We start from the raw sequence: 15,369 nt of genomic DNA, 5'->3' as shown, positions 1-15,369 counted from the left end.
ATCCAGCAAGGGGGGAGGAGAAGTTGATGGAGATCCAGCAGCACGACGGCGTGGTGGTGGAAGTAGCGGGATCCCGGCAGGGCTTCGCCAAGCGCAAGCGGGGAGGAAGAGGTGTCATGGGAGGGAGGGAGGCGCCAGGGCTTGGGGTGCTGCTCCCATGCGCCTCCCCACTATATATAGGGGTGGAGGGGGCTGGTTTCTTGCCCTCCAAGTCCATTGGGGTGTTGGCAAAGGTGGGGAAAAGAAATCCCATCATTTCCCTTCCCCACCGATTGTTATCCCCCCTTTTTAGGGATCTTGATCTTATCCCTTCGGGATATGATCTTATTCCTTCTAAGGTGGGATCTTGGTGCGCCTTGACCAGGGGTGTGGGGCCTTGCCCCCACTACCCACGTTCATGTGGGTCCCCCCATGCAGGTGGGCCCCACTTCGGAACCTTCTAGAACCTTCCCGGTACAATACCGAAAAATCCCAAACATTTTCCGGTGGCCAAAATAGGACTTCTCATATATAAATCTTTACCTCCGGACCATTCCGGAACTCCTCGTGACGTCCGGGATCTCATCCGGGACTCCGAACAACTTTCGGTTAACCGCATACTAATATCTCTACAACTCTAGCGTCACCGAACCTTAAGTGTGTAGACCCTACGGGTTCGGGAGACATGCAGACATGACCGAGACGACTCTCCGGTCAATAACCAACAGCGGGATCTGGATACCCATGTTGGCTCCCACATGTTCCACGATGATCTCATCGGATGAACCACGATGTCGAGGATTCAATCAATCCCGTATACAATTCCCTTTGTCAATCGGTACGTTACTTGCCCGAGATTCGATCGTCGGTATCCCAATACCTTGTTCAATCTCGTTACCGGCAAGTCACTTTACTCGTACCGTAACGCATGATCCCGTGGCTAACTCCTTAGTCACATTGAGCTCATTATGATGATGCATTACCGAGTGGGCCCAGAGATACCTCTCCGTCATACGGAGTGACAAATCCCAGTCCCGATTCGTGCCAACCCAACAGACACTTTCGGAGATACCTATAGTGCACCTTTATAGCCACCCAGTTACGTTGTGACGTTTGGTACACCCAAAGCATTCCTACGGTATCCGGGAGTTGCACAATCTCATGGTCTAAGGAAATGATACTTGACATTAGAAAAGCTCTAGCAAACGAACTACACGATCTTGTGCTATGCTTAGGATTGGGTCTTGTCCATCACATCATTCTCCTAATGATGTGATCCCGTTATCAATGACATCCAATGTCCATGGTCAGGAAACCATAACCATCTATTGATCAACGAGCTAGTCAACTAGAGGCTTACTAGGGACATGTTGTGGTCTATGTATTCACACATGTATTACGGTTTCCAGTTAATACAATTATAGCATGAACAACAGACAATTATCATGAACGATAGTGGTAATTCGATAAGAGACATCATGGTATGCACCATATCCAATAGGGTGCAGTTATGATGTCCGGACACACCATCACACTATGGCGTTCCAGGCGGTATTAGTTGTGAAACACTTTCCACAATGACATTTTATCCTCTTGTCACGACGATCTTCAACTTCACTCTGAAATTACTTGAACCTTTCAATAAGTCAGACTTGTGTTTCATCAAGTAAATATACTCAGCATCTACTCAAATCATCTATGAAGTAAGAACATAACGATACCCACTGTGTGCCTCAGCACTCATTGGATTGCACACATCAAATGTATTACTTCCAACAAGTTGCTCTCTTGTTCCATCTTATTGAAAACGAGGCCTTTCAGTCATCTTGCCCATGTGGTATGATTTGCATGTCTCAAGTGATTCAAAATCAAGTGAGTCCAAATGATCCATCTGTATGGACTTTCTTCATGCATATATACTAATAGACATGGTTCGCATGTCTCAATCTTTTCAAAAACGAGTGAGTCCAAAGATCCATCAACATGGAGCTTCTTCATGCGTTTTATACCAATATGACTCAAGTGGCAGTGCCACAAGTATGTGGTACTATCATTACTATCTTATATCTTTTGGCATGAACATGTGTATCACTACGATCGAGATTCAATAAACCATTCATTTTAGGTGCAAGACCATTGAAGGTATTATTCAAATAGACAGAGTAACCATTATTCTCCTTTAATGAATAACCGTATTGCGATAAACATAATCCAATCATGTCTATGCTCAACACAAACACCAAATTATTATTATTCAGGTTTAACCCCAATCTCGATGGTAGAGGGAGCATGCGATGCTTGATCACATCAACCTTGGAAACACTTCCAACACATATCTTCATCTCACCTTTAGCTAGTCTCTGTTTATTCCGCAGCTTTTATTTCGAGTTACTAACACTTAGCAACCGAACCGGTATCTAATACCCTGGTGCTACTAGGAGTACTAGTAAAGTACACGTTACTATAATGTATATCCAATATACTTCTGTCGACCTTGCCAGCCTTCTTATCTACGAAGTATCTAGGGTAGTTCTGCTTCAGTGACCGTTCCCCTCATTTCAGAAGCACTTAGTCTCGGGTTTGGGTTCAACCTTGGGTTTCTTCACTAGAGCAGCAACTGATTTGCCGTTTCATAAAGTATCCCTTCTTGCCCTTGCCCTTCTAGAAACTAGTGGTTTTACTAACCATCAACAATTGATGCTCCTTCTTGATTTCTACTTTCGCGGTGTCAAACATCGCGAGTTGCTCAAGGATCATCATGTCTATCCCTGATATGTTATAGTTCATCACGAAGCTCTAATAGCTTGGTGGCAGTGACTATGGAGAACCATCACTATCTCATCTGGAAGATTAACTCCCACTCGATTCAAGTGATTATAGTACTCAGACAATCTGAGCACATGCTCAACGATTGAGCTTTTCTCCCTTAGTTTGCAGGCTTAAGAAACTTGTCAGAGGTCTCATACCTCTTGACGTGGGCATTAGTCTGAAATCCCAATTTCAGTCTTTGGAACATCTCATATGTTCTGCGACGTTTCAAAACCGTCTTTGGTGCCACAATTTTAAACCGTTAGCATCACACACTGAACTATCACGTAGTCATCAAAACGTGTATGTCAGATGTTTCGTAACATCTACAGACGACGCTCGAGGTTCAGCACACCGAGCGGTGCATTAAGGACATAAGCCTTCTGTGCAGCAATGAGGACAATCCTCAGTTTACGGACCCAGTCCGCATAATTGCTACTATCAACTTTCAACTAAATTTTCTCTAGGAACATATCTTAGTAGAACTAAAGCGTAAGCTACGACATTATTTGCAAAGACCTTTTGACTATGTTCATGATAATTAAGTTCATCTGATTATTTAATGAACTCCCACTTAGATAGACATCCCTCTAGTCATCTAAGTGATACATGATCCGAATCGACTAGGTCGTGTCCGATCATCACGTGAGACGGACTAGTCATCATCGGTGAACATCTCCATGTTGATCGTATCTACTATACGACTCATGTTCGACCGTTCGGTCCCTTGTGTTCCGAGGCCATGTCTGTACATGCTAGGCTCGTCGAGTCAACCTAAGTGTTTTGCTTGTGTTCCGAGGCCATGTCTGTACATGCTAGGCTCGTCAACACCCGTTGTATGCGAACGTTAGAATCTATCACACCCGATCATCACGTGGTGCTTCGAAACAACGAACCTTCGCAACGGTGCACAGTTAGGGGGAACACATCTCTTGAAATTTTAGTGAGGGATAATCTTATTTATGCTACCATCGTTCTAAGCAAATAAGATGTAAACATGACAAACATCACATGCAAATCATAAAGTGACATGATATGGCCAATATCATCTTGCGCCTTTTGATCTCCATCTTCGAGGCACAGCATGATCACCTTCGTCATCGGCATGACACCATGATCTCCATCATCATGATCTCCATCATCGTGTCTTCATGAAGTTGTCTCGCCAACTATTACTTCTACTACTATGGCTAACGCTTAGCAATAAAGTAAAGTAATTACATGGCGTTTTTCATTGACACGCAGGTCATACAATAAATTAAGACAACTCCTATGGCTCCTGCCGGTTGTCATACTCATCGACATGCAAGTCGTGATTCCTATTACAAGAACATGATCAATCTCATACATCACATATATCATTCATCACATCCTTTTGGCCATATCACATCACATAGCATACCCTGCAAAAACAAGTTAGACGTCCTCTAATTATTGTTGCATGTTTTACGTGGCTGCTATGGGTTTCTAGCAAGAACGTTTCTTACCTACGCAAAAGCCACAACGGTGATATGCCAATTGCTATTTACCCTTCATAAGGACCCTTTTCATCGAATCCGATCCGACTAAAGTGGGAGAGACAGACACCCGCTAGCCACCTTATGCATCAAGTGCATGTCAGTCGGTGGAACCTGTCTCACGTAAGAGTACGTGTAAGGTCGGTCCGGGCCGCTTCATCCCACAATGCCGCCGAATCAAGATAAGACTAGTAACGGTAAGCAAATTGAACAAATCGTCGCCCACAACTACTTTGTGTTCTACTCGTGCATAGAATCTACGCATAAACCTGGCTCATGATGCCACTGTTGGGGAACGTAGCAGAAATTTAAAATTTTCTACGCATCACCAAGATCAATCTATGGAGTCATCTAGCAACGAGAGAGAGGGGAGTGCATCTACATACCCTTGTAGATCGCGCGCGGAAGCGTTCAAGAGAACGGGGTTGATGGAGTCGTACTCGTCGTGATCCAAATCACCGATGATCCTAGCGCCGAACGGACGGCACCTCCGCGTTCAACACACGTACGGAGCGGGGACGTCTCCTCCTTCTTGATCCAGCAAGGGGGGAGGAGAAGTTGATGGAGATCCAGCAGCACGACGGCGTGGTGGTGGAAGTAGCGGGATCCCGGCAGGGCTTCGCCAAGCGCAAGCGGGGAGGAAGAGGTGTCACGGGAGGGAGGGAGGCGCCAGGGCTTGGGGTGCTGCTCCCATGCGCCTCCCCACTATATATAGGGGTGGAGGGGGCTGGTTTCTTGCCCTCCAAGTCCATTGGGGTGTTGGCAAAGGTGGGGAAAAGAAATCCCATCATTTCCCTTCCCCACCGATTGTTATCCCCCCTTTTTAGGGATCTTGATCTTATCCCTTCGGGATATGATCTTATTCCTTCTAAGGTGGGATCTTGGTGCGCCTTGACCAGGGGTGTGGGGCCTTGCCCCCACTACCCACGTTCATGTGGGTCCCCCCATGCAGGTGGGCCCCACTTCGGAACCTTCTAGAACCTTCCCGATACAATACCGAAAAATCCCAAACATTTTCCGGTGGCCAAAATAGGACTTCCCATATATAAATCTTTACCTCCGGACCATTCCGGAACTCCTCGTGACGTCCGGGATCTCATCCGGGACTCCGAACAACTTTCGGTTAACCGCATACTAATATCTCTACAACTCTAGCGTCACCGAACCTTAAGTGTGTAGACCCTACGGGTTCGGGAGACATGCAGACATGACCGAGACGACTCTTCGGTCAATAACCAACAGCGGGATCTGGATACCCATGTTGGCTCCCACATGTTCCACGATGATCTCATCGGATGAACCACGATGTCGAGGATTCAATCAATCCCGTATACAATTCCCTTTGTCAATCGGTACGTTACTTGCCCGAGATTCGATCGTCGGTATCCCAATACCTTGTTCAATCTCGTTACCGGCAAGTCACTTTACTCGTACCGTAACGCATGATCCCGTGGCTAACTCCTTAGTCACATTGAGCTCATTATGATGATGCATTACCGAGTGGGCCCAGAGATACCTCTCCGTCATACGGAGTGACAAATCCCAGTCTCGATTCGTGCCAACCCAACAGACACTTTCGGAGATACCTATAGTGCACCTTTATAGCCACCCAGTTACGTTGTGACGTTTGGTACACCCAAAGCATTCCTACGGTATCCGGGAGTTGCACAATCTCATGGTCTAAGGAAATGATACTTGACATTAGAAAAGCTCTAGCAAACGAACTACACGATCTTGTGCTATGCTTAGGATTGGGTCTTGTCCATCACATCATTCTCCTAATGATGTGATCCCGTTATCAATGACATCCAATGTCCATGGTCAGGAAACCATAACCATCTATTGATCAACGAGCTAGTCAACTAGAGGCTTACTAGGGACATGTTGTGGTCTATGTATTCACACATGTATTACGGTTTCCAGTTAATACAATTATAGCATGAACAACAGACAATTATCATGAACGATAGTGGTAATTCGATAAGAGACATCATGGTATGCACCATATCCAATAGGGTGCAGTTATGATGTCCGGACACACCATCACACTATGGCGTTCCAGGCGGTATTAGTTGTGAAACACTTTCCACAATGACATTTTATCCTCTTGTCACGACGATCTTCAACTTCACTCTGAAATTACTTGAACCTTTCAATAAGTCAGACTTGTGTTTCATCAAGTAAATATACTCAGCATCTACTCAAATCATCTATGAAGTAAGAACATAACGATACCCACTGTGTGCCTCAGCACTCATTGGATTGCACACATCAAATGTATTACTTCCAACAAGTTGCTCTCTTGTTCCATCTTATTGAAAACGAGGCCTTTCAGTCATCTTGCCCATGTGGTATGATTTGCATGTCTCAAGTGATTCAAAATCAAGTGAGTCCAAATGATCCATCTGTATGGACTTTCTTCATGCATATATACTAATAGACATGGTTCGCATGTCTCAATCTTTTCAAAAACGAGTGAGTCCAAAGATCCATCAACATGGAGCTTCTTCATGCGTTTTATACCAATATGACTCAAGTGGCAGTGCCACAAGTATGTGGTACTATCATTACTATCTTATATCTTTTGGCATGAACATGTGTATCACTACGATCGAGATTCAATAAACCATTCATTTTAGGTGCAAGACCATTGAAGGTATTATTCAAATAGACAGAGTAACCATTATTCTCCTTTAATGAATAACCGTATTGCGATAAACATAATCCAATCATGTCTATGCTCAACACAAACACCAAATTATTATTATTCAGGTTTAACCCCAATCTCGATGGTAGAGGGAGCATGCGATGCTTGATCACATCAACCTTGGAAACACTTCCAACACATATCTTCATCTCACCTTTAGCTAGTCTCTGTTTATTCCGCAGCTTTTATTTCGAGTTACTAACACTTAGCAACCGAACCGGTATCTAATACCCTGGTGCTACTAGGAGTACTAGTAAAGTACACGTTACTATAATGTATATCCAATATACTTCTGTCGACCTTGCCAGCCTTCTTATCTACGAAGTATCTAGGGTAGTTCTGCTTCAGTGACCGTTCCCCTCATTTCAGAAGCACTTAGTCTCGGGTTTGGGTTCAACCTTGGGTTTCTTCACTAGAGCAGCAACTGATTTGCCGTTTCATAAAGTATCCCTTCTTGCCCTTGCCCTTCTAGAAACTAGTGGTTTTACTAACCATCAACAATTGATGCTCCTTCTTGATTTCTACTTTCGCGGTGTCAAACATCGCGAGTTGCTCAAGGATCATCATGTCTATCCCTGATATGTTATAGTTCATCACGAAGCTCTAATAGCTTGGTGGCAGTGACTATGGAGAACCATCACTATCTCATCTGGAAGATTAACTCCCACTCGATTCAAGTGATTATAGTACTCAGACAATCTGAGCACATGCTCAACGATTGAGCTTTTCTCCCTTAGTTTGCAGGCTTAAGAAACTTGTCAGAGGTCTCATACCTCTTGACGTGGGCATTAGTCTGAAATCCCAATTTCAGTCTTTGGAACATCTCATATGTTCTGCGACGTTTCAAAACCGTCTTTGGTGCCACAATTTTAAACCGTTAGCATCACACACTGAACTATCACGTAGTCATCAAAACGTGTATGTCAGATGTTCCGTAACATCTACAGACGACGCTCGAGGTTCAGCACACCGAGCGGTGCATTAAGGACATAAGCCTTCTGTGCAGCAATGAGGACAATCCTCAGTTTACGGACCCAGTCCGCATAATTGCTACTATCAACTTTCAACTAAATTTTCTCTAGGAACATATCTTAGTAGAACTAAAGCGTAAGCTACGACATTATTTGCAAAGACCTTTTGACTATGTTCATGATAATTAAGTTCATCTGATTATTTAATGAACTCCCACTTAGATAGACATCCCTCTAGTCATCTAAGTGATACATGATCCGAATCGACTAGGTCGTGTCCGATCATCACGTGAGACGGACTAGTCATCATCGGTGAACATCTCCATGTTGATCGTATCTACTATACGACTCATGTTCGACCGTTCGGTCCCTTGTGTTCCGAGGCCATGTCTGTACATGCTAGGCTCGTCAAGTCAACCTAAGTGTTTTGCTTGTGTTCCGAGGCCATGTCTGTACATGCTAGGCTCGTCAACACCCGTTGTATGCGAACGTTAGAATCTATCACACCCGATCATCACGTGGTTCTTCGAAACAACGAACCTTCGCAACGGTGCACAGTTAGGGGGAACACATCTCTTGAAATTTTAGTGAGGGATAATCTTATTTATGCTACCGTCGTTCTAAGCAAATAAGATGTAAACATGACAAACATCACATGCAAATCATAAAGTGACATGATATGGCCAATATCATCTTGCGCCTTTTGATCTCCATCTTCGAGGCGCGGCATGATCACCTTCGTCATCGGCATGACACCATGATCTCCATCATCATGATCTCCATCATCGTGTCTTCATGAAGTTGTCTCGCCAACTATTACTTCTACTACTATGGCTAACGCTTAGCAATAAAGTAAAGTAATTACATGGCGTTTTTCATTGACACGCAGGTCATACAATAAATTAAGACAACTCCTATGGCTCCTGCCGGTTGTCATACTCATCGACATGCAAGTTGTGATTCCTATTACAAGAACATGATCAATCTCATACATCACATATATCATTCATCACATCCTTTTGGCCATATCACATCACATAGCATACCCTGCAAAAACAAGTTAGACGTCCTCTAATTATTGTTGCATGTTTTACGTGGCTGCTATGGGTTTCTAGCAAGAACGTTTCTTACCTACGCAAAAGCCACAACGGTGATATGCCAATTGCTATTTACCCTTCATAAGGACCCTTTTCATCGAATCCGATCCGACTAAAGTGGGAGAGACAGACACCCGCTAGCCACCTTATGCATCAAGTGCATGTCAGTCGGTGGAACCTGTCTCACGTAAGAGTACGTGTAAGGTCGGTCTGGCCCGCTTCATCCCACAATGCCGCCGAATCAAGATAAGACTAGTAACGGTAAGCAAATTGAACAAATCGTCGCCCACAACTACTTTGTGTTCTACTCGTGCATAGAATCTACGCATAAACCTGGCTCATGATGCCACTGTTGGGGAACGTAGCAGAAATTTAAAATTTTCTACGTATCACCAAGATCAATCTATGGAGTCATCTAGCAACGAGAGAGAGGGGAGTGCATCTACATACCCTTGTAGATCGCGCGCGAAAGCGTTCAAGAGAACGGGGTTGATGGAGTCATACTCGTCGTGATCCAAATCATCGATGATCCTAGCGCCGAACGGACGGCACCTCCGCGTTCAACACACGTACGGAGCGGGGACGTCTCCTCCTTCTTGATCCAGCAAGGGGGGAGGAGAAGTTGATGGAGATCCAGCAGCACGACGGCGTGGTGGTGGAAGTAGCGGGATCCCGGCAGGGCTTCGCCAAGCGCAAGCGGGGAGGAAGAGGTGTCACGGGAGGGAGGGAGGCGCCAGGGCTTGGGGTGCTGCTCCCATGCGCCTCCCCACTATATATAGGGGTGGAGGGGGCTGGTTTCTTGCCCTCCAAGTCCATTGGGGTGTTGGCAAAGGTGGGAAAAAGAAATCCCATCATTTCCCTTCCCCACCGATTGTTATCCCCCCTTTTTAGGGATCTTGATCTTATCCCTTCGGGATATGATCTTATTCCTTCTAAGGTGGGATCTTGGTGCGCCTTGACCAGGGGTGTGGGGCCTTGCCCCCACTACCCACGTTCATGTGGGTCCCCCCATGCAGGTGGGCCCCACTTCGGAACCTTCTAGAACCTTCCCGATACAATACCGAAAAATCCCAAACATTTTCCGGTGGCCAAAATAGGACTTCCCATATATAAATCTTTACCTCCGGACCATTCCGGAACTCCTCGTGACGTCCGGGATCTCATCCGGGACTCCGAACAACTTTCGGTTAACCGCATACTAATATCTCTACAACTCTAGCGTCACCGAACCTTAAGTGTGTAGACCCTACGGGTTCGGGAGACATGCAGACATGACCGAGACGACTCTTCGGTCAATAACCAACAGCGGGATCTGGATACCCATGTTGGCTCCCACATGTTCCACGATGATCTCATCGGATGAACCACGATGTCGAGGATTCAATCAATCCCGTATACAATTCCCTTTGTCAATCGGTACGTTACTTGCCCGAGATTCGATCGTCGGTATCCCAATACCTTGTTCAATCTCGTTACCGGCAAGTCACTTTACTCGTACCGTAACGCATGATCCCGTGGCTAACTCCTTAGTCACATTGAGCTCATTATGATGATGCATTACCGAGTGGGCCCAGAGATACCTCTCCGTCATACGGAGTGACAAATCCCAGTCTCGATTCGTGCCAACCCAACAGACACTTTCGGAGATACCTATAGTGCACCTTTATAGCCACCCAGTTACGTTGTGACGTTTGGTACACCCAAAGCATTCCTACGGTATCCGGGAGTTGCACAATCTCATGGTCTAAGGAAATGATACTTGACATTAGAAAAGCTCTAGCAAACGAACTACACGATCTTGTGCTATGCTTAGGATTGGGTCTTGTCCATCACATCATTCTCCTAATGATGTGATCCCGTTATCAATGACATCCAATGTCCATGGTCAGGAAACCATAACCATCTATTGATCAACGAGCTAGTCAACTAGAGGCTTACTAGGGACATGTTGTGGTCTATGTATTCACACATGTATTACGGTTTCCAGTTAATACAATTATAGCATGAACAACAGACAATTATCATGAACAAGGAAATACAATAATAACCATTTTATTATTGCCTCTAGGGCATATTTCCAACAGCGTCTTCCTGTTGGATACTTGCACCTGCTCATGTGTTTGAGGTAATTCTTAAATAAAATAGCTATGCAAATTGTTATTTTTGTTCAGATGAATGTCGAGATTTGGTAATGCTTAAAGAAAAGATCTACTCTATGGTTGTTTCTCTGCAGATTATTGTGCAGAAAAGTTAAAAACGGGATATAATTCTATGCGAGAGATAACCGCTAAAGGTAGTTAATTTTGGTCTCAAGTAATGATAGCTAATGTTGTGTGCAGATTTCTTTCTACAGGATGTTGGGTGTAAATTCTTATTGTTGCAATGATACAGTAGTAGTAGCGCAAGGTCGATAATTTTTACTTACATATATTCAGTCCTTGCATGCATTTTCTAAGTATGTTCTTGATTAGTATGCAGGTTATTTGTTTCCCCAGTATGGACCAAGACATAGGGAAAGATTAGCATGGCAAGACACCCACCATGTGTGCGCCTTACAAGTTGCAGCAGCTTCACTTGGTTGTCAACGACATGTCGAGTATGAAATAGATAGCCAGCTGCAAGCATTGCTCCTCCCTGCCCACTATATCTTTTGGAGGGCCTTCATGCTAAGGTGTTCAGCTAGCGCACTAACGATTCTGCCACTATGTGCCATAACCCGCCATTTAAAACATTGCATATTATACTCCCAAGTAACGGTAGGCAGTTACAGTAGCTGTTGTGTGCAGATTTCTTTTATACAAGGAATTTTACACAAATCTCATCTTCACAAACGAATACTATAGATTATGGTATACTCAGTTACAATAGCTGTTGTATTGCATGCAGTTTTTTTTTGAGAAGATGCTATGTGAAAATCCTTATCTCTGCAGGTTATTCTCTATATAATAATGAAAGGTAAGTGAAGGTCTCAGTCTGAAGTTTATCCGTTCGAGTTTATCTTATAAGGTTTTTCCTATGTGGCACATGAGTTTAGATACTATGCGATGGTCGTCAAGTTTCTATTTCAAATTCGGTCACTGCATGCGTTTTCTGAGTACGTTCATGGTCACTCCATGAACGCCAATTATATATTCTTCCGTCCCAAAATAAGTGTCGCTGATGTAGTACAAAATTTGTAATAATTTAGTACAAAATCAGCGGCACTTATTTTGGGATGGAGGGAGTAGTATTTTTTATCTTGACGAACAGGGCCATAGTGAACTGTTGCAAGCCATTTCAGTTTTTGCACTTAAATTAAATGACTTGATCACAACCACCATGCAGTACCAAGAATCAAGACGTCAAGATTACTTGTATGTTGAAGAACTATGGAAAATATATGTTCATAAGGATCTAACAATAATAGAGAAACAAGATTTTTCTAAAACAAAAAAAATTACATAAGGTAAGGATTCATCCATTTTATTTTTGAGAAAACATGTAAGTAGATACATGGAAACTTACCTGTAGTTGGCGGCATTTTTTCTGAATTGTATTCAGTAAAGATTACTTTATCCATACATTGTTGGCATAAAATTGATCCCCAGTCTTGTGTTAGACTTCCTGCAATAGAATACACTACCCCAAATCCAAAATTCTCTGGCGGAGTTAGAGCAAATCCCGTACAACAGAATCTTTAGGTATTTTATTTTCTGACCAAGTTATGATTTTCACTGGAAAATCAAATTATGAATGCTTAATCTGAGGTATTTCTTACTCAGTTTGATCTAGGTTTCTACCAATTATTATCTATCTTTTGAATTTCCTTTTGTGGGGATTTGTCTTCTGAGTTATGTTGAGGTGAATGCAGCTGCTGGTCATACTTTAACCACATGTCAATTGCAGGAGTGTGACACCACCATCCTGTGCCACAAACCATACCAAGAATGATGGGTTATGGCTAGAGTTCATTTGATCCATCTGATAAACATACCTATTGGGGAATTCGGGTATGCCTGCTCCTCTATTTATTTGACTATTGTTTGATTGGTTCATCCCGGTCTAACATGTTAATGAAGGTGTTGTTTCATTCCTCATACGATCCGGATACCTTTCAATTGATTAGTTCTTCTTTTGGATTACTCTATATTAATTCCCTATGTATATCTTTACTATGTTCTTCAAGACTTTGCAGTAAGACATTTATTTTGTTGACATTAGTTTCAAGGGAACATGGCGGTTTGGTTCATTGTTCCAGCTAGAGATTCGACAGAAGATGATAGGCAGCTAACAAACAAGTTTTCTCGGCCGCTAACAAGTTAGCCTAACCAATCAATCATAAACATCATCATTCATCCATATAACTTCAAAATTTTGAACCAAATGATATTGATCTTGCAAACTTTTTGTTTTCGTTTTGCCTGCACTGTGTGATTTAGTCATTGTTGTGAATTGCTGGAATATCCTCTTTGGATTTTTCCGTTTAAAGTTGGTTGTCCTCTGAGAATTCATAATTCTGACCTTGGCAGTTGGTTAACTATTGCAGTTGAGGAGTATGAAATGAGCTGGGAGCAAAAGGAGGAGCTAGGCTTGAATGACATGGGACACATCTTCTGCAGGCATGGCTTACCACACCACTGGCGTGTCATAATCAATCTTGGTTTAGTCTTCTTGTTGTGCAAGTGTTGTAGTAACTGTTGTTGCCGCGCCTCCTCGCCAGTGCCCTCCTCTCTCTATCACTCAGCTTGCTCTCCCTCGCCGTGGCTCACTCAAGGAAGAAGAAGGAAGGAAGGAAGAGGAAGAACACGGAGTTTCTCTAGCGCACGAACGCTGCTGCCGCGCCCACGGCCTTGTATTTCACGAGCACGAACTCGTCACAGAGCAGAACCATTACACGGGGTCTTATACCCAGGGACGCGTCGGGCACGCACCCACGTCCCAGCCCACGTCGAGCACCCGTCCCGCCCGCTTCTACCGCGCCCTCCCCAACATGCACGCACACGCCCGGGCGCGGCGAGCCCGCGATGGACCAGCTCAACGTGCTCACCCCGCACGCCAACGGCTACCTCTACACACACCCGTGCGGTGTTCGATCACATGGACACGCCCATGCACCGCACCCACGCACACACGCACGCCTACACACACGCTCCCCGCGGTCCCGACGCGCCCGCTATGTCTGGCGCGCGCCCATACACGCACCCGACGCGGTGAGCTCGTCGCCGCGGCTTATTCTGCCTAACATTTGCGCCCTAAGCCGCAGCTCAGAGCAGCCCAGCGTCCTCGGCGTCCCCGTCGACCAGCAGTGCATGCTCCGGCGCTGGTGCCTTCTTCCACCGCGGGCAGTCACGTTTGAAGTGACCCCGCTCGCCGCACTTGTAGCACCGGCCCTTCCGGTTGCCGCCGAAGCCCGACGCCTCGCTGCGCGCCCCGTCGTCGTCATCCCGAGCTCCGCCTCGCTATCGTTCACGCGCCCGCCATTGCGCCGCGGTGAACATCAGCTGCCCGTCCGCGCTCTCGCCGCCTGCCTGCCCGCGTCGTCGGAGCCGTTCGTCGAACGCTTTCAGCCGCCCGAGCGCCTCCTCGAACGGCATCGTCGATACGTCGCAAAACTGCTCGATCCCGGCCACCGCCGCGTACAGGCGGTCCGGCACGGAGTCGAGCAGCTTCTTCACCAGCGCGGCGTCTTCCAGGGTTGAGCCGAGCGCCGCGTAACGCGCCGCCATGCCATCGAGCTTGCCGGCGAACTCGTCCAGCGTGTCGCCGCTCGCCATGCGCAGGAGCTCGAACTCCCCGTGCCGTGTGCCCAGCCGCGCCGCCCGCACGCGGTCCGCACCGACGAACCGCGCCTTCAGGCTTGCCCATACCTCCGCCGCAGTTTTCTTCGCCGCCACCTGCAGCAGCAAGTCCTCCGCGAGCGCGCCGAGCAGATACGCCCTCGCCGGCTTGTCCTTCTTCGCGATCACGGCGGCCGCCGCGTCCTCCTGGACGACCACCGCCTCCCACAGCCCGGCCGCATCAAGGTTTGCCTCCACCTTGATCGACCACGCCGTGTAGTTCTCTCCGGTGAGCAGCGGCACCTGCTGCGGCAACGAACCGCTAGCACCGCCGCCGTAGGGGACGATCGACATCGCCGGCGCGCCCTGGACAGAACCTGGCTCTGATGCCAAATGTTGTTGCCGCGCCTCCTCGCCAGTGCCCTCCTCTCTCTGTCACTCAGCTTGCTCTCCCTCGCCGTGGCTCACTCCAGGAAGAAGAAGGAAGGAGGAGGAAGAACACGGAGTTTCTCCAGCGCACGAACGCTGCCACCG

The 15,369-nt window shown here is 46.1% G+C and overlaps 1 pseudogene; it reads right to left on the bottom strand.

Moving 5' to 3' along the window:
* Positions 1-14,322: 14,322 nt before the first annotated feature.
* On the bottom strand, positions 14,323-14,832 carry LOC141028043 (uncharacterized; annotated as a pseudogene).
* Between the last annotated feature and the right edge of the window lie 537 nt (positions 14,833-15,369).

This window comes from Aegilops tauschii, chromosome 7, assembly GCF_002575655.3.
Source record: "Aegilops tauschii subsp. strangulata cultivar AL8/78 chromosome 7, Aet v6.0, whole genome shotgun sequence".
Taxonomy (NCBI): domain Eukaryota; kingdom Viridiplantae; phylum Streptophyta; class Magnoliopsida; order Poales; family Poaceae; genus Aegilops; species Aegilops tauschii.
This window is presented reverse-complemented; position numbering and strand designations above follow the sequence as displayed.